The sequence below is a fragment of the Ambystoma mexicanum genome, chromosome 9, assembly GCF_040938575.1.
Source record: "Ambystoma mexicanum isolate Mex_15411 chromosome 9, UKY_AmexF1_1, whole genome shotgun sequence".
Taxonomy (NCBI): Eukaryota; Metazoa; Chordata; class Amphibia; order Caudata; family Ambystomatidae; genus Ambystoma; species Ambystoma mexicanum.
The window spans coordinates 285,420,163-285,447,866 of NC_090931.1; the positions used below are offsets into that span (position 1 = coordinate 285,420,163).

Sequence of the window (27,704 nt, forward strand, 5' to 3'; positions counted from 1 at the left end):
TCTTCCACTTGTGACCGTAGCATTTGAGAGTCGAGGACGCCCTGGCCTTTGCAAGAACCTCTCTGCAGTCGGCCGGTATATCGTACCCTCCAAACTCTAGCGCTGCAGGAGCCAAGCCTGCAGGTTCAGCGACGCCGGGTCGTGGTGGAAGATGGCGCCTCCTTCTCTGGAGAGAAGATCCGCGTCCGCCGACAGCTTGATGGATGGGGACGTTGACAAGTCCAGAAGGTCTGGGAACCAGATCTGCCTCGGCCACGCCGGTGCAACGAGGACCATCCTGCACCGGGACCTCTTGAGCTGGTTGATGAGTCGAAGCAGCAACGGCAACAGAGGGAATGCATACAGGTATAGGCCGTCCCAGGGGAACGAGAACACATCGCCCATGCTTCTCAGCTGGGGAAACCTGCTGGCGAACCTCTGGCACTTCGAGTTCATCTCTGTTGCGAACATGTCGATTTGGGGTTTGCCCCATCGTCGGAAGAGTTGATCCACCTGATCCTGGCGCAGCTCCCACTCGTGACACGCGCGCAGCTCCCTGCTGAGCGAGTCGGCAATGGTGTTTCTTTCTCCTGCCAGGTGGAAGGGAACCAGGAACATCCCCTGGGCGACCGCCCAGTGCCACAGATCCTGCGCCTCCTTGGATAGGGCTGGGGATCTGGTACCTCCCTGCTTCCGTATGTAAAACATTGTCGTGGTGTTGTCCGTGAAGATCCGCACCACCTTGCCCTTGAGCGACGGGAGGAACGATTTGAGAGCCCAGAACATGGCTCGGAGTTCCAGGATGTTGATGTTGATGTGTGTCCTCCGGGAGCCAGAGGCCTCTTGCGTGGAGATCTCCGGTGTGGGTGTCCCGTCGTCACGGTCTCCTGGTACGCCGGCATCTGAAAGTCCTTGCCCGCCGTGAGGTGCGCTCGAACGCCCCACCACTGAATCGCCTGCCGGAACACCTCATTGAGGGGGACCCTGTCTTCGAAGGTGCCCTTCGCCTGCGTCCAACGGGCGTTGAGAAATTCTTGAAGAGGGCGCATCCGTAGTCTGCATAGGCGCACTAGGTAGATGCAAGAGGACATCATCCCCAGTAGGGACTTGATGGACCTCACCCTGGCCACGTCCGTGGCTAGCAGGCACTGCACTTTGCCCAGAATGGTCTTCGTCTGTTCATCCGACGGTGCCGCCAGGCGCCTCACCGTAACGAGCTTCGCTCCCAGAAACAGGGCCACCTGCGACAGCACCAGGTAATTTATGGCGAATCCCAGGTCTGTGAGTAGCTGGATGGTCCTTGCAGTGTGTTCGACGGCGAGTTCCCTCGTCCTTGAGCGGATGAGCCAGTAGTCCAGGTAGGGGTAGACATGAATCCCCTGCAGGCGCAGCCGCGCCGCCACAGGTGCTAGGCACTTGGTAAAGACCCTGCGGGCCGACTTCAATCCGAACGGCAGTGCTCTGAATTGGTAGTGGCGTCCCTGGACGACGAACCGGAGGAACTTTCGGTGACTTCTGAGGATGGGAACGTGGAAGTATGCATCCTCCAGGTCCAGCGGCAATAGAAAGTCGCCTTCCTCCAGCTGTCCCAGCACGTGCTGGAGGGTGACCATCCTGAACTTTTGTGACCAGATGTATTTGTTCAAAAGACGAAGGTCCAGGATGGGGCGCCAGCCGCCCGTCTTCTTCGTGACGAGGAAGTACCTTGAGTACACCCCGGAGCCTCTGAGCCTCTTCGGGACGGGCTCGATGGCGCCTTTCCTGAGCTTCGCCCGTACTTCCAACAGCAGTTGCGGGACGTGATTTTCCTTCCTGGCCACAGGTGGAATGTAAGGGCACTTCTTCAGGAATTCGATAGAGTGTCCTCTTGCCAGGATATCCAGCACCCAACGATCGGTGGAGATGGACTTCCACACGCCGACGAACTCAGTCAGCCGGCCTCCCACCGGGGTGCTTCGGTGGGGGCCCAAGGCCACGGCCGGTTCAGTCCTCCTTGGAGGTGGAGGCCTTGCCGCCCTGGCCACCTTGCGACAGCGGCGAGGCGCTCCCTGCTTGCCGCGACCCCTGTTGGCCTCCTGAGACGAGGAGCGTGCCGCCTGGCGGTAGGATGACGAGCCACCGCTGGATCCCTTGGAGGCCCCCTGTCTGCCTCCGGAGCTCCGAAAGGGCCGCCGTTGCTGAAGGGCTCCTAGAGCGTGGGCCGTCTCCGTGTCCGTCTTTATGGCTTGGAGGGATTCGTCCACCGCCTTCCCGGACAAGTTGCTGCCGTCGAACGGCATGTCCAACACCCTGGTCTGGACGTCCTGACGGAAGTCGGTCGCCCGGAGCCAACCCCGTCGTCGTAGGCAAATTCCGTTGCCCGGCTGGCGGAACCCGGTATCGGCAATATCGGTTGCCACCGTTATGGCATGGTCCGACGCCACCTCGCCTTCTTGAAGTATTTCCAGGGCCTCGGACCTCTTGTCGTCCGATAGGAAGTCCAATATGGGGGCTAGCTTCAACCAGAGCTCCCGGTCGTAACGGGCCACGATCGCCAGGGCGTTGGCCACTTTGATCGTCGTCGCCGCCGACGAAATGACCCGTCGCCTCATGGCGTCCAACTTCTTTCCCTCGCCGTCCGGAGGGGAATTCGACGTTGAGGCTCCTGACCCCGCCGCTTTCTTCTTCGCCGCCGCCGAGACGACAGAGTCTGGCGTTGGCTGGGCCCTGAGGCACAGGGGAGCGGTCTCGGGGACCCGGTACTTCTTCTCGTACCGGTCCCGTTTGGCTGGTGCCGTGGAGGGGTTCTTGAGTACCGACAGGCCCTCCTCCCAGATGTCATCGATTAGAGGCACCGCGATGACAGTCTTCCTCTTAGCCTCCCGGCGCTGATAGAGGAAACCTTCCTTTTTCTGCTCCTCCGAGCAGAGCTGGAACAATTCGGACGCCCTGGCGATCATGGCGTGGAATGAGCCAATCTCGTCGGGCGGAGATGCCCGTGCGACGGGAGACCTGTTCCGTCGCCGTCCTCAGAACCCGTCGTCGAGCCCACCGCACCGTCATTTCCCGACTCGTGGGAGGATGAGGAGGGAACTGCAGGCCTTACGGGGGCGAGCGGAGCAGAGGGTTGGGTCCTCTGTCGTTTGTTCTGAGGACTTCCCGACGGGCCAGGTTGCGGGTCCTCCGGCCTGGGCCGTGGTAATCTCGTCCTTATCTCAGAGCATAAGGACTGGATTGCAAACAAAATGGCCGCCGAGCCATCCTGAGGCCTAGGTTCTGGCTGCGCCGGAAGGGAAGGCTGCTCTTCCTCGCCATCGTCGTCTTCCTCGGTTATCTCCCGAGGATCTTCCTTGCGGGACTGAACCTTCTCGAATTGTACTTCGAGATTCCTCGCGACCTCGGTCAGTTCCCCCTCCGAGGCTGACTCCGAGCTCGAGGAGGCTACCGTGCCCCCCCCCCATTGTTCGATCATGGGGGCCATGACGATGGGCTGAAAAGAGGATTCCCTCCTTGGCGGCAGGGAAACTCTAGTCCCGGAGGCAGTCTCCGCTGGCGGGGTCTCTGCCGGCTTGGCCAGAGTCGCCGCGATCGCCTCGATAGAGGCCTTTGCCTGCTGGGTAGGGGCCTTCACCACCTTAGGTGCGTCCTGGGCCTTATCCTTAGGGGGAGGGGCGACGCCTCGCTCCCCCTCTCCCGAGATCGGACGGGGCTTCTCCCGAAGCTTACCCGGGGTCTCGGACTTCCTCTTCCCCGAACCGGAGCGCTGGCTCGTGGATGACAGTGCCGGGGAAGGTGCACCCTGCCTGGCGACCGAAGAGCCCGACCTTTCGGCGCTCCCAGAGCCAGCAGACTCGCGGTGCTTGGCCTGGTGTTGGGCCCCCGTCGCCGGGGCACCCGCACAGGACTTAGAAGCCCGCTCGGACCCTTTCTTCTTCTTCTCACCCGTTGAGCCCTTCTCCAACCAGCTGGCGAGACGAGATAGACGGTCCCTCATGGTCCGCTCCGACAAGTTCTTGCAGAACTGGCAGTCCTTCTCTAAATGAGTCTTGTCCCCATGAAGACAGTAGAGGCATCGCGAATGTTCGTCCTCCTTAAACACATTCTGCAGCCCGCATCCAGGGCAGCTGCGAAACAGCTTGGGTCCGGGTGACGAACTTGCGTCCTGGGCCATCTCGAAGTAGGCCGCGAATCTTCGGGAATCCTCCAAGAGGTTGATTCGACGAAATCTTCACCCTTGAGGGGCGTAGGAAAATCCCGCAACGGGTACCCGTTAACGGGAGTAGAAACGGTGGAGCTTGAGGCTCGATTAACCGAAAAAAATGTGAAAGTTCACCTGAAAAAGCGCAAAATGCGCAGTAAAAGCTCGAGAGCTAAGCACGAGTACTCCAACACTTGAATGTGCGGTAAAAATCTGAAGATGGCTGCCAGAGGCGGGGCTTAGGGAGATGGCAGTCATTGCCTGTGGTCAGTATGACGCAGAGATCAGTGATTGGTTACTACTACGAAAGACAGATCAGAAACGAAACTGATACTGATTTTTTCTTTACCGAGGATTCCCAGCCTGACGGGGAATATTCATGAGCATGTGAATCCATGCCAGACCCCATGCTGGAGAACGCCACTAACTTACATTAGTTGCAAGTCCTATGAACTAGGCATTCAGGAACAAGGGCCCACTATGAGAACCTGTGTTCCTTCAAGGTGCGCCATCTGCCAACAAAACAATAAGCAATACAAAAACTGTGACAAAGCTTTAAGGGTAGAGGTGGGAAAACATAGGTATGGTCTCAACCCAGCACTGAGTAACCATCCAAGTTATATTTCCTTGAGAAAGATGAAGACAATCCTTTGTAAATAAAGAATCGACTTAGCAAGGAGTGCATGATGTGGTGAACAGGTAAAGCAGAGGGTGTCTCATTCTGTGCTAAACCTGATGGATCCAAACAAGTAACAAAAACCCATCTAACACCACCTCCAGAACCTCATGAATTCTAATCTTGATGGTGAGATTCAGATGTTAAATCATTTAGAAATGGCCACATTCCAATGCTTGCAATTGTTTTGCTTCTTGCATGTACATTTTCTGTTCCTTGCATAAAGGCAGTGTCAAAGTAAAATGCTACTTTAAATGCTAATATAAACAGAAAAGGAATGCAATCATGCGGTGAGTCGTGAGACACCAAACCGAGACGTGTGTTTATGGACATTGCATAAATTATGTAAAATCAATATTGGTAGAAGCAAAGAGTGGAAAATATGAAATCCCAGATCAGCCAAGTCACTCCATTATACCAAAATCAACATTCACAATGCAATAAAATAGAAACTGGCATAACAATGATCACCAGAGAAATTTAAAAAAAGAATAAAAATGGGGTAAATTAAACTATGGTAATATATCATTAGTAACGTGTTCCACTGGCTCATGTAATTGTAATTTATATAGCACCCTTTCCCCATTTGTATGGCCTCAATGCGCTTTGTGGTTGAACGCCCTCGGGGACCAAAGTCCATGTGTGGGAGATTCTAAGAGTTCGGTCTTAGATGTGCGTGTGCATTATTGCAAGTTAAGACTTCGGAGGGTTGGCTGGGCCACAGTAAGCCGCCCGAGGTCAGCCACGTGGGAGGGTGCTGATTGGAGGATTAGGATAGAGTGCTAAAGCCGTAGATTCGATGTGTGCCCAGCTAAACCAAATTTTGATTTCGTAGGTTGTCGCTGTATACTAATGGTAGAGGTGTTGAGGTAAGTCAGGGGTTCAGTGTGGACATGTAACGGAGCTGCTAGACCGTAGTTGCATAGCCATAGCTGCATTCTAAAGTGCATGCATGGGGAGCTGTGCCTGCGGCATGTGTCCACAGACATGATGCGAGTTATACAACCCTCAATCTTGAATAGATTTTTCCATTCAGTGTTGTTTTCTTAGGTCTCCCAAGATGATAATCGGTCGTTCAGGGGCATCTTTGGTGGTGCTGGCATACTGCCTTGTGGACGACCTGGCTGGTGCCTTTGTGAGTGCAATAGGCGATACATTAATTTAAATGGGTCTTGCCACTATGGCCGCGACCAATAGTATTGTTCTTGTCCCCGAAGGAAAGAATCATCCAAGTGCTTCTCAATGGGTCTCAGTTCCTACTCGAATAGCTATTAAAGTGCATTCCGTGTCCAATAGCCTCGGTTCAGCTGGTGCATTTCTTCAATACCCCCAGTGCAATCTATGGGTTTAGGGTTTCGTGTGCTTGGGTAAACCCTTCGATAATTTGGTAGGGACCTCTAGCTGAGTGCACGAATCATGCTGTCCCCCGTTCAAACTGCACCTGCTACCGTTGTTCTCACTAGTTGTCAGTCTGAACGAGCATTCTGTCCCTAAATCCTTAAATTGCTATATCCAAGGTGCATCAGATTTACTGGCGCCGTTTAGTGACCAGATTTCTCCGGTTATAGAGTTGGTGGTTCGGGCGGGATCGTCAGGGATCGAGGGATAGATCTGCGTCCAGCGTGCATCCGAGGTTTTCCACCTAAGAGGAGGTTTGCCGGGGGTGTCCATAGAGAGTCAAGCCAGGGGATAGGTTGGGGGAAGGACAGCTGTTTTTCTGCAGACTAGTTCTTCTGTTTTCCCAGGGTTGAGGATGAGGTACCAAGGGTAAACAGCCCGGCAGTGAGAGTTAAAGGTCTGAGTAAAGCTAAGGTGTTTAACGAGGGCAGTGGGACGTTTACTTGAGGTGTAGCCCTTGGAATGCATTATTAACGCTATTAGCACCCCTGGTTACCAAAAACGGTAATCCGGTGTGTTAAAAATAAAAAAGGATTTTCATACAAAGAATGGGACGCTGCGCGCTTCCTGTTCTTTGAATGAAAATCCAGTGCAAAAATGGCCACCACAATCAGGTAAGTGAGGCTATGGAGGGGGTTTGGGTCTATTATCCAAACAAAAGAGAGAAAGGGTGCGTGGGGTGAAGATGGGGGAGCGGGGAAAGCAGCCATCTGGTTCCATGGAATGTGGGCTGAGCTCGGGAGTATCAGACGGCGAACCAAGGTACTAAATTGGTTGTACCCCCACCCCAGGTGCCAATATGAAATATGTATGGCTTTACTGTGTAAACTAAATCAACAGGTGACCAAATTAATAGGTTTCATTCTAGAATAAAATTACTATACTTCATAAACCACCAGATTTAAATTAAATTGTTAAAACCCAGCTCAATACAAAACTTTGAAGATGAACCATTTCATATAAAACAGAATTACACAGGAGTCAAATTGCATGTAGTCTTTTTCGAGGAAAAAGAGTAAGATGCACACCATTGAACTAAATAAAGTGTCTGAGAATCTGCAAAAGACCCAGGCAATGAGGTTTTAGCTTTTAAGCCTTACACACGTATGAACCGAGCGATCATGCACTAGAATATGAGCCACAAAGCGCTGCCATTTTTAAGATCAGAACGCACAAACCAGCTACTTAAGAAAATGTGCTGGTTCAGGTTGAAATCAAGAACTACATTATACAAAAGAAGTCTCAACACCCACACTACACACTATTTTCAGTTAAAACAATTCAGAACTCACTGTGGCGAGTCAGAAGGACACGGATACCATTTCAGCTGATTTTATTTAACAATAAAAATAGGGCAGTCTTCCCTATTGCTATGTTATGTTACGTTATGTTAAAGGATACTTATACTGCGCACTATCACCACCGTAGGGGTCCCCTAGCCCTCTGGTGGATCTGAAAAGAAGAGGGTGGGAAGGTTTAATGAAGTTGAGTGGGAAAAAGAGTAAGAGAGCTGTGATGTGCCGTTGGCAGCCTCAGTACGGTTGACACCATTTGCTGAGGTTAAGTGTGCTTTTTTTTTCGGTAGCCATCATGTGTTGTTGTGTTTTGTTTTTGCGATGTAGTGAAGTGCGATGTAGTGAAGTGCAATGTAGTGAAGTGCGTGCGATCTGCAGTGCTTTGGAGGTTTGGTTGTGTATGTGTAGAGTGTGAGAGGTGTATGCAGAGGGGTGAGGTTGGTTAGTGGCATCGCTATTTAGACGCGACGCATGCTAATCTTCATAATCCTGTCCAGACGTGGTGCAATGATAATCTTCACAATTCTGTCTAGATGTGACACGGGCTAATCTACATGCTTCCATAAATATGGGACTACTATTAGGATTGTCTAGATGTGAAGCAATGGCAGTCTTGACAATTCATCTGAATCTTCGCAGTTTTGTCTAGATGTGATCAAGTGCTTATTTTTCACAATTATGTTTCGATGCAATGCTAATCTTCACAATTGTGTCTAGATGTGACGCAATTCTAATCTTTACAATTCTGTCTGGATGCGACGCAATACTAGCCTTAACAATTCTGTTTAGATGTGGCGCAAGCTAGTATAACAACTCTCTAGATGTGGTGTAGGTTCATCTTCACAATTCTGTCTGGGGTAGGAGGCAGGCTAGTATTACCGTTCTTTCTAGATATGACGCAGTGCTAATCTTCACAGTTCTGTCTAGATGGGGTGCAAGCTGACATTCACAAATCAGTCTAGATGCGACGCAAGCTAATCTTTACAATCCTGCCTAGGCATGGTGCAAGCAGATATTCACTGTTTGTCTAGATATGACTAAAGCTAGTGTTACATCTCCAGCTATAAATGACGCTGGCTAAGCATCACAATTCTGTCTGGATAGGACGCAATCTAGTTTTATAGTTATGTCAGGATATGACGCAAGGTAATCTTCACAATTTTGTCTAGATATGACACAAGCTAGTATTACTGTTCTTTCTAGATATGGCGCAGGGTAATGCATAATAGTGTTCTGTCTATAGGACTGGCAATAGCATACAAGGAACACCTGAAAATCAAAACAGAAGGCCCATTAAACAACGAAAACTCTGAATCCCTAATCCTTCGCCTATCAACAAACCCCCAAACAAATCTCGAATTAATTCTGGTATACAGACCACTGACATATGATGCAACCTTCGTGGACACCTTCACAGAAGCAATCACCAACCTAGCCATCGAACAGGACCACCGGATAATCCTTGCTGACTTCAGCATCTGGTTTGACAAAGAAACCACACACATAAAAATAATTAGTCAAACAACTGAAGACAAACTACATCAGCTAGTCAAAGGAGCAACTCACTCGGCGGGACATACACCAGAGGCAATCTTTGCCAACTAAAACCTCATTACCACAGCACCACCAATACAGAGCCTCTGGAGCGACCACCTCATCCCTTCGTGATCACGCTGGCTACACCAACAGCCTAACAAACCGACAAACTACAGATTATCATGCAAAGAAATTGGAGGACCATAAAAAATAGCAACCTATTTGAACTACTGGAAAGCAACAAACCACAGGCAACAAAAACGGACGACGCTAACCTTGTCAGAAAAACAGAACTGCTCCACAACTGGATCACTAGAACAATAGACGAGATCTCCAAAGAAAAACCTTTCACTCCAGCAAGCAAAAGAGTGGCAGCAAAATGTTTTATCCCAATGCCATGAAAAGAATGAACAGGAAGCTTGAACTAGAATTGAGGAATAAAAGCGAATGGGTAAACATTTTTGAATTCCAACGTCAAATCCACTCATACAAAAAGGAAATCCAAAAGGCCAAAAAGAAATACTTCAACAACAGAATCACCAAAGCTCCCAACACCCAAAAAGAACAGTTTAAAATCATAAACTAAATGAAAAACCCCCCTGGCTGCAACAACACACTGATACCTTCACTGAAACTATGCAACGACCTCACAGACCACTTCAGAAACAAAATCAGCACCATCCAACAGATCATACAAAGCAGACCAAGCAACCTCATCATGCAGCCCACCGAGGATCGCAAGGACAAACTCTGAAGATTCCCCCAAATATCAGCGAAGACATTTGTCAAACTGGTAAGCAATAGCAACAAAGCATGCTTCCCATGGATCCCTGCCCCACAGAAATTTACAAATCAATCCTCACAAAAGGAACACCCATGGAATACTACAGAAACCTTTTCAACCAATCAATCTCAGTAGGGAAATCTTTTAACATCGGCATACATCAAGCTGCTCCTCAAGGACACATCGGGCAACGTGGAGGACCTTTCCAACTACAGACCCATCTCCAACATCCCGTACCCAGCGAAACTGCTTGAAACATACATCCATGGAATAACACAAGAATTCATAGAACATCTACTGCTGGATCAAGTAGGCTTCGGACCGATGAGCAGAACGGAAAATGCACTGCTTTCAATCTGGGACGATCTAAAGGCAAATGCAGACTCAGACAAAAGCACAGCTCTAATAGTTATGGATCTATCTGCAGCATTTGACACAAGTCAACCACAACATCCTCATCGGGAGTTTGGAAGAAATAGAAATCACCGAGCTAGCCTTACTATGTATTAAATCATTCCCAACAAACAGAACAAACCATATGGCTCAAACCCTTCAAATCCACCTCAAGGGAACCCACCTGCAGAGTACCACAAGGATCATCTTTCTCACCATTACTCTTCAACATATACCTGGCTCCACTAATCACGCTCATTAAAAGACATGGGCTCACATGCTACAACTACGCTGACGACACACAATAGTCTACAAAATACAAGACGCACTAGAATGCTGCCTACAAGAATTCTACGGCTGGATGAACTCAAACAACCTCAAACTCAACTCGGGCAAAACAGAAATAATGATCATATCCAAAAGCGGAGAAAACTATCACTACATCCCATGGCCGACAGAACTTGGTACAGCGCCAGCTCCATCAACGATAGTGAAAAACCTAGGTGTTCTGACGGAATACGAACTAACACTTGAATAACAGAATGACTATTAAAGAAACTCCAGCGCACCCAAAATGCTGCAGCCAGACTCCTGCTCAAACTACCACAAAGAGAATACATTACCCCAGCAGTGAAAATGCTGCACTGGCTAACGATAAAAAAACTGTGAATAAAGTTCAAATCAATGTGCATAATGCACAGAGCAATCCACGGTCAAGGAGCAGAGTTCCTAAAAGAAAAAATAAATATCTACCACCCAACAAAACTCAGATCAAGCAACGACACCCAGCTAGAACCGAAACCATACAACAAAAGAAAATTCGGAGGATCATCTTTCCGTAACCTGGCACCAATAACCTGGAATGGGCTACCAAAAAACATACACAACACAATGGATCATCTTCAATTCAGAAGACTACTCAAAACTTGGCTCTTTGTTCCAGAGCCAAAATGAAACTAATAGGAAACATAAACGCAGCGAGAATCCCAGAGAGGGAACCCAGCGCTCCAACTTAATCTTCCCTAACCAGAGGGTGAGGGAGGACACAATGTCCACATACCACTATCCCACAGACGAAACCTAGGTAAGGTTAGGACATCACAAGGGAATGGGAAGGGAGGGACCAGAACACACCAACCTAAATATTGGCAACCCAGGGTCCGCGCCAGCCACGTATGCAAACTGCTAAAGTAACAGAGGAAAACTGCCACCCCCTCATCATACCAGCCGACTTGGCAGACAAACTACAATACTGAACACACAAGAGAATCACATATGCAAAGCAAACAAACGCAAAAAGAAAGGAGGTAAGAAAGAGGAAAAAAATAAAATAAATGAAAAACCAAAATCTTGCTAACCCAACTCTAAAGCCTCAATTTCCCCATATACTTCCCATACAGAAATTCACACAACCACTTCTCTGCAAAGAAATCCGCACATACGTCACCACACTCCAACAACAGACAAACACATAACCTGGATCAACAGCACATGAGGACTCGCACCAACTCGATAACCGCACTGAAGCTCAACGAACAGTGCAAACCGAACTGAAGCTGCCAACAGGACATCACAGCTTTCCCTTTTCTATTCCCACTACACCCTACTAACACATGCTTCAGTTCTTTCATATCCGCCAGAGCGCCTGGGGACCATCCCGTTGGTAACGGTGCACGGTATAAATTACATTAAATTATATAAATAACTATGGTGCTCGTCAATATTCAAGATGTTAACCAAAAAAAAAAAAAATGAATAAGTCTGCTGTCCAAAAACAAATACTAACTGATCCTACCACTATTCTAACCAGAATGTACTCCAGATTGTCTTACATAGAAGTGAGTTCTCAGTTGCTTCAAGGATATTGCTAGTAGGCTATTTTTATGTAGTCTTTTGTCACCTTCTGTACGGGTTCTTTCAACTCTGCACCGCTTTCATAAGGTCTTTAGGTTTTCCTCCTTCCCTCAGGAATGACTTCCAAGAATCCCTTGTAGCTCTGTCTTATCCGTTGTCCTGGGCTGATCTGCCTTTTGGATTTCTTTAACACACACTTTATGGGTTATATGCTTGACTATTAATGCTCTCCTCTCCTGGGGTGGGGTGATTTGATTTGTGGCTCTTATAGACTTCACTTGACCTGACGTCATAGAATTCTCTTATTGGAGTATTTTCTCCTCCCGATTCGCTATTCAACTTTTAAAGTACCTGATATGTTCCCATCTTCCCAGAGTACTTGGTGCCCTAGTTTCAACAGTCTCTCTTTCAAGCTTAACAAGATGCTCTTTCTTAGAATATTACAGTGCAACTAGTTCTTGTCAGTTTCACTGGAACGAGCTTCTCCTGCTTTGTAACGATTCCCTGGCGGCCTCCCGGTCTCCCCTTTAACTTGATATCTGCAGGGGTCTGTGGGCCGGTGTCTGCTTGGGTCTTCTTTGTTCATTACTGTTTTCCGGCTTCTTGCTTTTCTTGCTTCTACGGGTTTCTCGCTTTCCCTCTGTGGTCATGTATAACTGCAAGTAACCGGCTGTCTCACAAATTCCTCAGACAAGTGGTTTCGGCGTTATACAGGTGCATTGCCCACAACAAATTAGATGCGGTCAAGCCACCACTGGGACTTGAGTTCCAGTCTCCTTGGCTTCTCCGTCCACTTAGATGCCGGACCTCTAGTGTCTTGCTGTTACATCCCGCGCCCTTATCAAAAGTCGCACACTCCACGGCTCTCTTCACCACCATCTCACTCAGATGTTACACTGTGTGGGGGCTTACCATGTGTGCGCATGCACTCTAAGCTTCCCTACAGCTTGGCATATCGTCCTCTTCTAGTTTCTTTGTCCAAGTTAAATGGTGGTCTATCTTTAAAGAGACAGCTCCTCTTTTGTTGTCTGCACCAATGTGTATGAACCTTAGTCAAGTCAGAGTGTCATACAGTCTTCATATTGGGTGATCCCATATATGCCACCACGGGAGGGGGGAGGAGAACGGTGGCTTAGGGAGTTCCTCATATGAATGAGAGTCCTTGTCCCCAAAAGGGAAGTCTCTTCTGGTGAGGTCCCACTTGACACGGTTTCTTGCCCCCACATTCAGCAGATAATTTTGCTAAAATTATCTCTCAATGTCTAAAAAAAAAAAAAGAATAACTCGAGGGCCTGATGGTACCTCAAACCTTTTTGCATGCCTATGATGCAAGAATCATGAATCCAAAAGGCTTAAATGAACTAGAGTTAGACACATTGTTAAACATTGCCTCCCCTTCCACTTACACATTACTAAGAAAAGGCTTATATTACAGGCCCATAAGAACTTGAGTCAACAGCTGTGTTCAGGAAAAAGATCAAAACCTGGTTCCTTAAATAGGATGCCCATCTTTTTGACCAGGACACCAGACTCCAGTATTCTCTAGGATGAACCTGTATCTTCAATAGTCTGTTGTGTGTTTAATGTTGTGTGCACTTACGGCTCCGGATCCTCTGGTGCGCCTAATAAATATATTAAAGTAGAGTAAACTATGTTAAGTTGTTAAAATTAGAAATGTGTGATAAATCTCTGAAAACAACTGATCCTCCACAACACAGTGGAATTCTGGGCCACAATCAATAATATAGGGGTTACCCAGGCTCATATGGTATGTTCTATACCAGAACAGAAATATGCATTGCCTGCAGGGTTCACCAAAGACAATCTTAGGATGATTGGCCCTCAGAGTTCTGGCTCTTGCCCCTGGACTGAGGAAGACATTATTTGGGCCATTTCTAGAGCTAATGCCCCAAACATCTGGTGTCCTCTTTAAGGTTCTCTTTGATACAGTTTATGAGAACCATATTCTGCCTAGGACATGAAGGGAGTCAATTATTCTAATACACAAGAAAGGCGATCTCGGCAATCTGACAACTACAGGCATATCGCCCTACTTGACGCCGCCAGTACAATCTTTGCTTCCCTCCTGTTAAGGGACTTTAACACTAGTCTCCAACAGTTGGGAACTATTTCACGTTATCGGGTGGGCTTTAGATCCCAAATGGGAATGCCTTAAATGCAACTATTATGGCCCATAAACAAGCCTCTCAAGAAACAAACACTCTACTGGAACTACCTGCATGGCTTTGATTGACATGTCTAGCGCTTTTGATCACGTAGAGAACCATCTTGTGGCGTACATTACGAACTGGTCTGGTGCTAGAGAAGCTAGTCCAGTTGATGGCATTGCTGCACAATTGGACAACTATAAAGGTGAGGCTTTTCTGGGAGGGTGCTCTGTCTAAGCCTGTTAAAACCTTTGTAGGGCTAAGGATGTATTTTGGCACAAGTTCTTTTCAATTCTTACGTCAGTTATATTGACCATCTGAGGGTGAATAGTAACACCTTACCGGTTAAACTGGGCAACAAAAAATTGAATAGGTTGGCCTTCGTGGACAACCTGTTTTTATTTTTTATTTATTTTTTTTTTTTAAAACAAGGTACTGATTGGTCTCCAGCAAAAGCTAAACTTATTTTTTCAGTATGCGTGTAACAACAACTTACTTGTAAATGGTCAAAAGTCAAAAATTTACCTTTTTACAACCAAGACAAAACCTAAGACTAGGAATTGGAAAATTGGTAAACAAAGGCTGGAGAGAATGTTCTCCCTGAGATACTTGGGCTGTAATTTAGCTAATAGCAGTGAATTGGTAGTTTGGAAGAAATCTGAAGAACAAGGAAAAGCCTTTAATTTCTCAACTTAAATCTCTATATTGACAGCTGTGTAAATTCTCTGTGCTACCTTTGATCAGATTCTTTATTGCCAAGGTCAAACCTAGCTTGTTGTATGGCTTGGACATGATCATGGTGGGCGTGGGGCCATATTTAAACATCAGCCAGGGCAGAATTTGGAAAGAAATATTGGGTCTTGCTAAATCCATCCCGAATTCAGTATTGAGGCATGAACTGGGGTTAACGTCCCTTCACAAGAGGTACTTGTGGAGGCAATTGTCTAGTTACTCCAAGATAAATTTCCCCCCTGTAAAGAATTCTATGGATCCCTCACGAGACCCTGCCCAAAGTCTCCTCCCAGGTGGCCAAGGAAAGCCAGATGCGGCAGAGTGTGTGGAAGTGTTTACTGTGTTTCCTGTGGCTTCGAGGCGCATAACTGCGCTCATTCATTGTGTGCCACTCCTGGTATTATGTAAGCAGAAGGTTCGGAAAGACAAGAACTGTAAGTTACTGTCTGTATTTTAACTTCTATAACTACAGACGACTAGTTCAATTCACAAGCCATTTTCGTCCTCCATTTGTAAATTATCGGACCACTTTACAGTGACCTTATCTTACGTGTCTATGATCTGATAGCCAACTGGTGCGGTAATTAGTTTGCTCAAGGATTGCAGCAAGTAGCTTCCCGGACCGCAGGATCGTATAACAAAATACATTAAACACACAAACGTATAGAATTCGCCAATCTCTGGGGAAGTTATAGCCGGGTGCTTTATTTCGTTCCCAAACAACATGGCAAACATTTATTACTTACAGAGCGGTCTGCTCAGGGACGATTTGAGAGCACCAGAGTACAACTCACCACATCCTTGGAATTCTGGCAATCGATGAACAACGCCATTATTAAGCGCTAAAGAACAAATCACCTGCGCATAGATGCACGCGCCCAGGCAAAGCAACTTAGCTGCTACACCTACAGAGCGGGGGCACGCCAGAAACGTAAACTCTTTAAAATCAACTCAGGAGTTAAGGTCAGCCTTTGACAATGGTCTTTAATATACCATAAATGCAACTACGATCAAGCAGCAAATAAATTCCATCTTTACTCAAAGCAAATGTCGGAGCTTTGGGAACGCTGACCTCCTGGAACTGGTGCAAGGGGGTGAACCCTCCCAAATAATCGACTTAAGACAAGGTGGCCTGGCAGGCTCTTATCAGTGCTATCCCGGGGAGAGAACTCCATCAACAAACTAAGTCCCCCTGCCCAGCCCTCAGCAGCAGGACTTTTTTTGCCTTCGGCATTGCAACCATTGCCGATTGGCACCCCAGTGGACTCGCCATTCGATGACAAACTCTCGTGTTATGGGTGGAACAAGTGATTGCCCAAGAATGGAACGGATACTACTCTTTCAGCACTGAACTTGGTACTAAATTCCTGGTAAATGTATTTGAATCAATGAAAGGGGAAGTCCAGATTCACTCAGGAATCCTAAGGGAACTAACCAAGGAGTGGGCCTAGTTAATTCCTCCCTGCACAGCCTAACGACTGCACTGAATACCACAGTGATGGGCTCTTTAAAAGAGATTAAGGTGGAAATTAAAAAACAGGTTGCTCAAACGACTGACTTATTTGGACAACACAATCAATTGGTGGAGGCAATGAATGGGAACACTTTAGCTCTGATTAGCAAAGTACTGAGAGATAACAGAAATTCTGCTGTACCGCCTCTTACTCAAGTCGAGGCAAAGGAGCTTCGGGCTTTCAACAATACCCCACGCTCCGATTCAGTGCTGGAACAATTTTGGAGAATGGCAGTTACCCGATAATATGGACATCAGCGAGAATAAAACTGAAGAAGAAATTGAAATTGTGAACAATTCAAATTCCGACCAGTACAAATGTGGAGGTAACAGAAAAAGACACAGAAGAAGAAAAGGCCAAGGGAACAAAGAGCTCTAAACATCTGCAGCGGCCTATCGAAAGAAAAAAATAAAAATAAAACAAACACAGAAAATCAAGAATGCAGTCAAGACCAGTTTCTGCCACACAATTTCAACAACTGACAAGCCAGCCACTAGGGAAGAGTTTAGAACAGTTCAAAACAAATTAAAAACATTATTTAAGCACTCACAACAGCCAACATCTCTTGCCTTCAGTTTAGAGACAAAAAGCCAACACAGTCATCCCTTTGATAATCCAGATCCAAGAGTCGGAGCAATTATGACCAATCTCCCAGTTCCAGCTTCCAAATCGAATAGGAGTCCAAAGAGGAAAGATCCAGGACCCACTTAAATGGGAGCCCATCTTTCAATCGAGGAAAAAATAAAGTTGCGCCTCCAGCAGCTTTACTTCCACCAATAATAGGGAACCAGACGCATGAGAATATTCCAATCGATGTAGCCTCCTTACATACCAATTTAGGTAAGTCTTCTGGAGAAGAGAGCCCTAATCACTTGCTGGCACCACAACACATGGTCTTGGTGAGGCAGCTCAGCCATAGGGCGGCAGAGAGTCCTCCGATGGATCAAGTAGCCGATGGTTCATGGCAACAACCTTACACCATCCCCAGAGTTTGGATGAGACAACCAAGGGAAAATCCCAGAAAGTGCTAAACCGAAGTGCAATTTTGTCAGTTTTTGCAGAAATCACAGATCTTTCCTTTTTCACTACGTATGATATCGAATATGTACGATTTACTTGTGCAGATTGTAAATCAATAGTCGAAATAGGATTAAAATCACAACCAAATGCCAAGGCAGTGCTCGCGGCAGGAGACAAACTAAACAGATTAGGTTATGAGATCTCAACTGAAGCTATTCAATTTAACACCATGGAAGGTATAAGGAGGAGTGAATAAGCTGAGGCAAATGGAGAAAAAAAACTAGTTGAGGCTCTGCATATGGCTATGTCTGGAAATAGCAACCTGCCACTCTAGAGTATGAGTGATATCAAGTCTCTGTGTTAGCTGACATTTTATAACAAATATTTCAGAAGTTGGGGGTTTCTGAAGAGAATCTTTAGAAGGAAAGAATATTCAATTGGTGGGGTGGAACATGCAGGGCTCCAGTTCATTCAACAACAAAAAAAGAAATAAAAATAGGACAATGAGGGAGGCTTTGTTCAATAACTACAACCTAATTTTCCTCCAAGTAACCTAGTTGGGTCGTACATTTAGGGTGGATGGATTCTCCATATTGGAGCAACTAGCCACCCACCATAAAGGATGACGCCCAACTGGCGGACTGTTGATCGCGATTCGGAACACAACAACTCTAAATTGTGAGTTAATTACAACAGAGATACAAGGCCTGTTGGCTCTTCAAGTGTCATTGAGCATATATTTGCACCCAATAACATTGGTATTAATTAATGTTTGTTGGAACCCTGCCAGCTTGATCCTTCCGATTTTCCTGGAATCACTGTCAGAACCGTTGATAAAGAAAAATTGCCTATGGTTCAGTCAGCATAATTCTGACAGGGGATCTTAATTCCCAATGCATGATGTCCCGCCTCCCAGGGGTAACATCAAATTGCAAAAAACCTTCAATGTATGGCAAGAAAGGGTAATTTTCTCTCTCAGACTGGAACCTGAAAATGGCAAATGGGAATGCACAGGGAGAAGTGCCTCCTGCATTGACCTGAAAGAGGGGGATCTCTGGCTCAACGATAAACAAGTCTTCTAATAAAAACAAATAGTCTATCGAGTGCAACTCTTTTTCAGTTATGTGCCGAAGGCCATAGCAATCAAAGTATGCCGATAGGGCGTTTCTTATATGCATCAAGAAGTGGGCTATGGGAAATTCGCCTGCTGTGCGAGTAAATACAGGTAGAAACCAAATCGTGAAGTTCAAGAAAGAGCTGTCCTGAACGATACTTTAGGTTAAACCATGGAAACGCTTACTGAATCTGAATTGCCAAGGAAATGTGATCCGGCACATTTTGGGGATTTCCTGTGGGATTTAGATCCCCCTGGTCCGACTGGGTTGTTTAAATGCCCATCACATTCACATTTGTTTGATGAGGAAACGTGGCTCAGTAAGAGAGAGCTAAGGTTTTCAATTTGAACCTTAAATTATGAGCTCAGCCCAGGAATACCAAACCAGAATAAAAGAATTTTCACACCAGTTATAGGCACTGGTCTCGATCAAACGGGTTCCTTTGACAACAGAAGAATGTATTACAGACGTTGAAGGTGCTGGGTAACAAAAACAAGCAATTTGTGGACCCTCATTAACTCCTAATGTTTTCCCGAGCAGCCTATTAAGCGATCTTGTAGTGGAAACAACTTGGTGTAATTATCTTACAACCCTACTGGGGACCTCCCTAATCAGAAAACAAACTAAACCCATACATAGAGTGGAGACTACTCATAACTGAGGAAAATATAAGGGAATTGATTGTGAATCATCTAGAGCGGCAGGTCCTACTGGGCTCACAAATCCAATTCTCAGGTCCAATGCAAATCTCTGGGCAAAAATCCTGCTAATTCTTTTTAATGAAGTTCCAGAGAGTCGGTGTATTCCTAAATCATGGAAATCTGCTATTCCCCCCCCCCCATTTACAAGAAGGGCCATCGTCAAATGCCTGTTCGCCCTCCTCGATGCAGACAGTAAAACATTTGCTGGGGTGGTGTTGAAGGAGTTACAATCTTGGGCTTTAGACAAAAAGATTTAACAAAACATCACATTGGCTTTAGAAAAGGCCTCTCCACCACTCTAGACAGACTAGTGATGAGCAGTGTAGGTGAAAGGACTTGGGTAAAGTGAAGTCCTCCACTTTATGGTGCATGGTTGGATCTCTTGAGAGCACTTGACACAATAAACAGAGACCAATTGTGGTTGAAGTTAGACCAGTGAGGAATACCTAAGCCTCTGTTAGCAATAATCGTGGCCCTGCATGAAGAATGAAACCTGCAGGTAAGGCTGAATGCTCAGGGCAAGCAGTCTGCCCCGGTATCTAACGGGCAGGGTGTGAGACAGGGGTGCATACTTGCCTCCTGCTTCTTTAATCTGTAGCTAGCGGATTTAGCAATAAAACGTTATCATGCATTGGGTAGCCCCAGGACAGACTCCTTTCCCATCACCTAGATAGCCTATGCAGACGACAGTCCTTTTGGACTACATGCCGATAGGCCTTCAACGTGTTCTGTTTACTCTTGAAGATTTCGCAAAATTAAAGGATTTACAAATAAACCCAGCTTAGTCATATATAGTAATCTTCAAGAAGCCACTGAAGCGTGTCAAGAATTGCAATTGGACCTTGACAGATCAAATCATACCAGCGATTCAAGAAATTACGTATGTGGGCATTATACTGCCCTCATATCCAACTAGAGTTGGAAGCTGCTGCAGTGGATGTCTCAAATGAGAAAACGTGTCTGTTCCTACTGCAAGTTTTCAATAGTCCCATTATTAAAAGTCTACAAAACTAAGATTTTGCCCTCATTACTTTAAGGAATGGATTCCAAATCCCAATCCTGGGCTCTAAATTGGTCAAGAATTGAAGGGAAACTCTGAAAACTGACCCTGAACCTCCCCCAAGGTCTGCCTATGGCAAGTCTGAGGTATGAGTTGGGCTTGCAGACAATGAAGATACACCAAGACTGGAAGGTTGTTTGCTTACATAGCCACACACTTGTCCCACAAATGTACTCTCTATATATGAGGATAGGGAGTCTGTTTGATAAAGGGACAAGTTTGTTTCTTATACATGAGAGGAAACGTGACAGGAATTTTGAAAGTGTGATTGTAATGAAAAAGACTTCTTAGATAACCCTATAGGTGTGAAGGAGGCTTTGGAGAGGATGGATTGGATTTGCACGATTTAAGAAATGAGCCAATTAATACTCGACAAATCTCCTTATGATAAGCCTAGAGAATTCCTTCCATTCTACCAAAGACGTTTACCTAATCCGAGATGTAGCCAGGAATTTTTAATATTACGACTTAACCTCTTGCCCACAGGAGAGATCACATCGGCACGGAACAACTGAGTTAATATCTGTTCTCCATGTAATGATATGATATGGCATTTGTAACGCGCCTATACACCAGTGTTTCAAGGCGCGACGAGGCAGGGGGGGGGACAAAAAGGAAGACAGACAGCGATCCTACTAGGCCAGGTGTCATTCAGATCGCGCAAGTGCATGGGTAGAGGGGAAGGGAAAAGTGCAAGGAGAAAGGGAGAGGGGAAGTGCAGTACAGGGGTAGTAGAATAATAAGATAAATAGTAAGGGCCAGCTGGTGGCAAGTGCAAGGTAAGTGCAGACGAGTGCTGGGAAGGGGGGCTGTAGGGATTCAGAGACAGTGCCGCAGTGCCGGGGTTGCCAGGGAGGCAGTGCAAGGGGAGTGTGGCTGGGCCAAGGACCGAAATCGGTGAGTGGCCCAGTTGCAGATTCAGTGCAGTTTCAGTCAGGAATTTAGCAGGGGAGAGAGAAAGCAGAAGCAAAGAGGAAGGTTTTGAGGTGCTTCCGGAACCGGAGATGGTTCTCCTCAAGTTTCAGGGAGGCAGAAGGCTGTTCCAGAGGGAGGCCCCTGCCGCGGAGAGAGATCTGCCCCCAACTCGTTGCTTGGAGAAGCGGCTGACCCTGAGTGAGTTGGAGGCGGATGAGCGAAGAGCTTGAGAAGGAAGATATTTAGGAAGAGAGAGTTGAAGGTATTTTGGCCCCAGAAGGCCTTGTGGACAATGCAGAGAGTTTGGAACTTAATCCTCGCATCCACTGGGAGCCAGTGTAGAGATTTCAGTCCTGGAGAGATACGGTCCCTAGGCTCGAGGCCAAGGACAATTCTCGCAGTCCTGTTCTGGATGAGTTGCAGAGGGCGGAGAGTAGAGGTAGGCAGATTTATATAGAGGCTGTTACAGTAGTCCAGCTTTGAGAGAACCAGGGCTCTGGAGACAGTGAGCTTCTGGGGGAAGGAGCGGAAAGGAAGAATACCTCTGAGGAGGTGCAGCTGGTAGTGTGACTTCTTAGAGACGTCAGATATGTGAGGAGAGAATGAGATTGTGGAGTCGAAGATGACTCAGAGGTTTTTTGCCTTGCAGGTAGGAGCAGGAAGAGGGCCAAGAGAGGCCGGCCAGAGAGCTGCAGGGAAGGCGGGAGTGGGTTTGCCGATGAGTAGAATCTCAGTCTTACTGGCATTAAGGCAGAGGTCATTGGCGGCACACCATTCCTGGATATCAGACAGACAGTCAGAGATGAGGGAAGGAGAGGAGGAGGCCGAGGGTAGCCTGAAAATGAGCTGGGTATCATCCGCATAGCACTGAAAGTTGGGTCAGAGAGCGGCGATGCGGTGGGCAAGGAGTGCCAGATACTGGTTGAACTGCCAGGGGGAGAGGTTAGATCCCTGGGGGACACCACAGGTAGAGAAAAATATGTCAGAGAGGAAGGACCCCAGTTGGGTCGATTGGAGAGGAAAGAGGTCAGCCACGCCAGAGCCTGACCGGTGATACCCAGGTTATCACGGAGACTGTTGAGCAGGATGGCATGGTTGACGGTATCAAAGGCAGAAGAGAGATCGAGCAAAATGAGAACACACAGAGTTTTAGAATCAAGGTTCGAGAGCAGGTCCTCACGGATGTTCAGGAGAGCAGTTTCCGTGCTTCTGGCAGCTCTGAAGCCAGACTGATGGTCATGAAGACTACCAACAGATTCAGCATGGAGATTAAGCTGGGAGATGACCAGTTTCTCCAGGAGCTTGCCCAGGAGGGGAGTGATGGCGATTGGGCGATAGTTAGCCGGGCAGGAGGGGTCGGAAGAGGGTTTCTTAAGAAGAGGGTGCACAAGGGAGTGCTTAAGGGGGGATGGGAGGACTCCAGAGGCGAAGGAGTGATTGCAGAAGTCAGCCAGGGCAGGAGCCAGGGAGTCGATGTGGTCCTTGATAGTTTGAGGAACAGGGGTGAACCTGTTTTGACAAGACTTTCATAGATCGGACTTGTCTGGAAACCTCGTCAGCAGAGAAAAGGGGAAAGGCAGAGAAGGAGGGAGGAGGGGTGGCTGCAGAAGGGCCAGAGGAAGAGCAGGGATTAGAGGGAGGGAGGAGAGTGAGGACCGGATGTCCTGAGTTTTTTAAATGAAGTGAGAGGCCAGTGCCGTGCAGAGTGCCTGGGAGGGGACAGGAGAGGTAGAGACTGCAGCAGGGTTGGCAAGCTCCTTGCAGATTTTAAAGAGTTCGGCCGAATTGTTAGATGCAGCAGAGATGCAGGCTTGGATAAGGGCTCTTTCTTGGTGAGAACGGAGCGCCGGTATTGCCTTTGGAGCAGGCAGCAGGCCAATTTGTCAGACGATGAACATGAAGCATGCCATTTCCTCTCTGCCACCCTGCACTTGTGTTTTAGGGTGACGAGATCCGAGTCATACCAGGAGTTACATTTGGCTTTGGGCTTCAGGTGGCTTCTCATGACAGGGGCAAGGATATCAAGAGTATCAGATATAGCAGAGTGGAGAGGGCTGTGTCAGGGTGGGAGTCAGCGGAGGGGGGAAGAGGGGGCGAGAAGGTGGCGGCGAAAGCCTCAACTGACACGCGCTTCATGGGTCAGATGACCGAGAAGGAGGGTGGCAGTGATGAAGGTGGGTTTGCCCGAGGGGTAGGGAAGGTGAGGTGGGAGGATAGGAGAAAGTGATTACTCCAGGAGAGAGGAGTGGAGAGAGGAGTGGAGAGAGAGACAGAGAGGGGAAGGTCAGAAGGGATCAGAGCATCAAGAGTGTGCCCTGCAGAATCAGTCGGCCCAGACGGGAGAATAGAGAGAGAGAGAGTTGCAGAAGTTGCGAAAGTGTCCAGAGTAGGTCTGCGTAGGAGTGACAGTGGCAGGAATCCACTCAGGGAAGATGAAGGCAACACCACCCCCCCAGCACGGAGAGGATCTTGTAGCCGTCAGGTAGGAGTGTGTCAAAGCTGGTGACAGAGTTGGCTGTGAACCATGTCTCAGTGAGACCGAGGACATCAAGGTCCAGTTCCTCAAGGCGGCGACCGATATCAGAGGAATGTTTGACAGCAGAGTGAGAGTTCAGAGTGGCAATGTGGAGAAGGTTGCCATCCTTGAAGGACTTTCGGGGAGGGGTACAGATCAGAGGTACGCCCTGCGGATGTGAAGGAGCACGAGAGGGGGGCAGGCAGGGAGGGGGAAGGCAAGGTAGCCGAGGACAGAGGAGGGGGGACAGCATGAGAGGAAAGGAATTTGATGAGGCACGGGAAGCGTCTATCAAAGAGGTGAAGGTTGGCCTGAGGGCCTTGGACCAAGACGGTCCCATTAGAGTAGACATTATTGATGGCCTTAGTGGAGTGGAAGGAGGCCAAGAGGACATCCCAACGGGTGCCATCATTAATGGGAGAAGAGGAGAAAGGAGAGAGCACAGAGACCATATGAAGGGTCCATAGATCAGGTGAAGGCACAAAAAAAAAAGAGGATGTCGGTGAGAGTTTCCTTGGAGGAGGCACTAGTGTAGGTGTCAGCAATAGGGAGGCCTGGGTGGGAAACCAGGATGTCCTTTTTAAACTTTCCTACCAGATGTAGTGAGGAGAGCAGGACAGTCAATGGAGAAGCAGTTAGAGAAGATAGGCGAGATAGAGAGCACTATAGAATAGGAGGGAGACAGACGAGAGCAAGCGGACAAGATTGCGAGCGGCAAGCCAGTAGTGCAGTAGGATGGACTCTCAGGGTTAAGATCTCACAGTGCTCAATATGGGAACCAAGGAGAGGTCACCTAAGTTGGAGAATCCTGAGAGGAGAGAAAAGCCCTAGTTTACCACATTGCAGAAACAACAGTAAGTATAGGCACAAAGCGTAATGAAGTGACACGGGTGTAGGTGGGGTGGGCCGGGAGAGCAGGTGGAGCCAACAATGATGAAACAGTGTCTGGCGTCCCCTGCGGACACAACAGGAGCCGCAACCACTGAAGGCGCCCTTTGCTTAAGGTGCCCTTAGCCGAGGGGGCTACCGGACAGGGGGGTTACCGGGCAGGGGGGCTGCCCAGCAGGGTAAGTTTAAGGAAGAAGGGGAAGGGAGAGGATTTGGGCGGGAAGGGAGAGGAGGACCAGGAAGTGGCTGCAGGGGGAGGGGGCAGGGTGCAGTACAACCCGCTCGGAGCGAGAGTAAAAACAATTCTGTTTTTTGTCTTTTTTGTTTTTAAAGTAAATAAACACACTCACACGAGGCCCAGGGGTCCTGGCAGGGTTTAGACTGAAGTCCTGAAGCCTGAAGCACACAGGGCGAACGGCGACTGCTCGCACCCGCTCCGCTCATCAAAGCTCATTGTAATAAGATACAATGTCAGTCAGTGAAGCACATAATGATTGACTGCAGGGGGTCCTGGAACACGAGCAAGCAGTGTTTGGGTTGATTCGTGGACAGGCTAGAGTGCAGGTTTTCTTAATCATTGTGGGAATGATTCATAGCTGGTCATAAGTACTGAAAGTTTTGCAAGAATTGAACTTTGTGAAAATTTGGTGAATTGTATGAAATAATTTTACGATTTCCTTTTTCCTTTCTTAATTTGAATTTGAAAAGCTGACATTTTTCGGCTGGCACATAAATACATTTTTAAAAAGCAGACGCTTCCTGATCCTAAACTTGAGGATGGTGTACTGTGGGAGGATCACCTGGGATGACGCACAGCCAATGGGGTGAGGAGATCCTGTGGGATGAGACACAGTATTTGTACCTGGACATGTTTCCAAATCAGGTAATGGCTTGTCATTATAAATGTCCCCGACCCACATATAAAATCTGGGGTTCTGACACCAATATCAGAAAATCTGAGAAATCCTTACCAATGGAAACATCCTTTAAAGTATTTCAGGATAAACACCTTTCTTACTCCAAATGTATAATGTAAACAAATATAGAAATGTTGCCTTAAATAAAGTATCTTCCCCTTGTGAGGTTGGCATCATGGAAGGAGACAGACAACAGATTCAATGCATAGCAAAAGTTATTATTAAAGAAAATGTCAGGATGGAGTAAGGCCTAACTTGCCCTAGCTGGGATTTCCCTACCTAAAGAAACTAAGGATAGTCGGTGTCAATAAGTTCAACTGAAAAGTATGTCTATGTCCAAAATCTATGCTTGCCCTCAACTAAAATAAAACAATGTGAAGGTATGTCAACCATAAACTAAACAGTGTTCCAAAAGTAAAGTTTGAGCCATTTCCAGATCTGGCTTACTCTTCAGCTTCTTTTCCCCCAATTGTCAACAAGTTCATTACAATGTTCAATGTATCTTCTTTTGAACTTGATGTAATAAAGTTCCACACTTCTATAAAAGGTCAGGATGCTCTTCCCCCAAATTCAATATAATTCCAGGGCAGCATGTCTCAGGGTTCCCTTCCAAGCTCAATATCAACAGATGACACAAAAAGAAGCATCTTGAAGCTTTGTCTTTAAACTAGGTTTCAATAATTCTTTACAACTTAGGGTTCCCTTGCCCAAGTTTGGTATGCACCAATGGTAGTTTTCCTTTGGGCACAACAGCAAACTTCCTTGTTAGCATACAAGGGTTCTCTGGTCTTGGCGCAGTTGTTAGACTACACGATTGACCCATTACAGGTCACGCAACAAGGAACTTCCAGCCCTCCTCGAGTAGTTCAATATTCAGCCAAACAAGTGATTTCTGAAATGTAGCTCCACAACTTTAATATTCAAGTGGTTTCTCAACCTTGATTCCAACTCTGCATTCAGAGTCCTTCATTCAACTTAGTTTCCCCCTTTTGCTTTTAGTTCATTGCTCAATATTCAGCAGATGTGTTATTTGCATTAACTTTGGTGTTCAAGGTAGGCCATTGTGCTATTTCATGCAGTTTGATATTCAAAACAAATTGTCTTGCCTTTCATTTCAGTATCCAATATGTGTAGTTTTTGCTCATTTCATTCAGTTCGGTATTCAATAAATGCAGCTTTGCTTGTTTCATTCAATTTGGTATTCAATAAATGCAGCTTTGTTTCATTAAATTCGGTTTTCAATAAGTGCATCTTTGCTATACTTTCATGGACCGGTGCTATATTCACGATCCCTTGGAGTGCCCGGTTGGTTCCAGTGTCCCCGACACTTACCAGGACTTGGCAGCTCCTCTTGACGGCTTCTGGCCAAGCAGGAAAGCCTATTTGCTGGGTGCTTCATTCAGCACACGCTGGCTCCCGTGCGCAGCTCCGCCTTCACTCCACAACAGCGCCTGCTGCCAGCCTTCCCTTCCGAGGGATCTCTGTCCTGCACCGTCCCACCAGCAGGCCTCCTGGAATCTTTTTCGTCGTCTTGCGGTCCCCGCACAGCTCCTTCTGTTGCATCTTCCTCTTCTCCTGCTCTGTGCTTCTGTATTCCACTGCTTATACACCTGTGGTCTTTAACAGGCTGTATGTCCATTCCATTAATTAATGCTGCGTGGCTCCGATTACAAGGACATGCCTGACCTATATGCATCTTCTTCATCCCAGTACCAAAGTGGTGGGAGTAAGTGGTGTCCGTTTATCTCAGTTGCTTCTTCCTCATCTCAGTACTGTTAGGTACCCCCATTAGGGGAATAAAGGGGAATTGCCTTATAATGACACAAAGGTCGGGGAGGGTTTGGTAGGTTGTCAGTAGAATAAAGGGGATACTGTGTTCTGTCCCAAGGTGCCTCGTCCCCAATCCTTCTCCTCCAACACATCTGGGGTGATGATATCTCTGGTCCGAGACAAGGGAACACGGTGAACAATATCGCATAACCACTTCTAGGATAGGGGTTTCCACCTAAAAGGAGAGTGTGGAATACTATGTCTTACCTAAGGGAATCCCACCTTCAATCCCCAAGG

General features: G+C 47.2%; 1 protein-coding gene across 6 annotated transcripts in view; it reads right to left on the bottom strand.

Annotated features, from left to right (window-relative positions):
* CUEDC1 (CUE domain containing 1) overlaps positions 1-27,704 on the bottom strand; it is a 1,053,353-nt gene that overhangs the window by 820,710 nt on the left and 204,939 nt on the right. The window contains exon 1 of one of the 6 annotated variants that reach the window (XM_069614651.1): positions 8,904-8,998. The exons of the other annotated variants lie outside the window; for them this stretch is intronic. The gene's annotated coding sequence lies outside the window, so the exon portion shown is untranslated. Of the gene's footprint in view, positions 1-8,903; positions 8,999-27,704 lie in introns of those variants that run through there. 6 annotated transcript variants of the gene reach the window in all.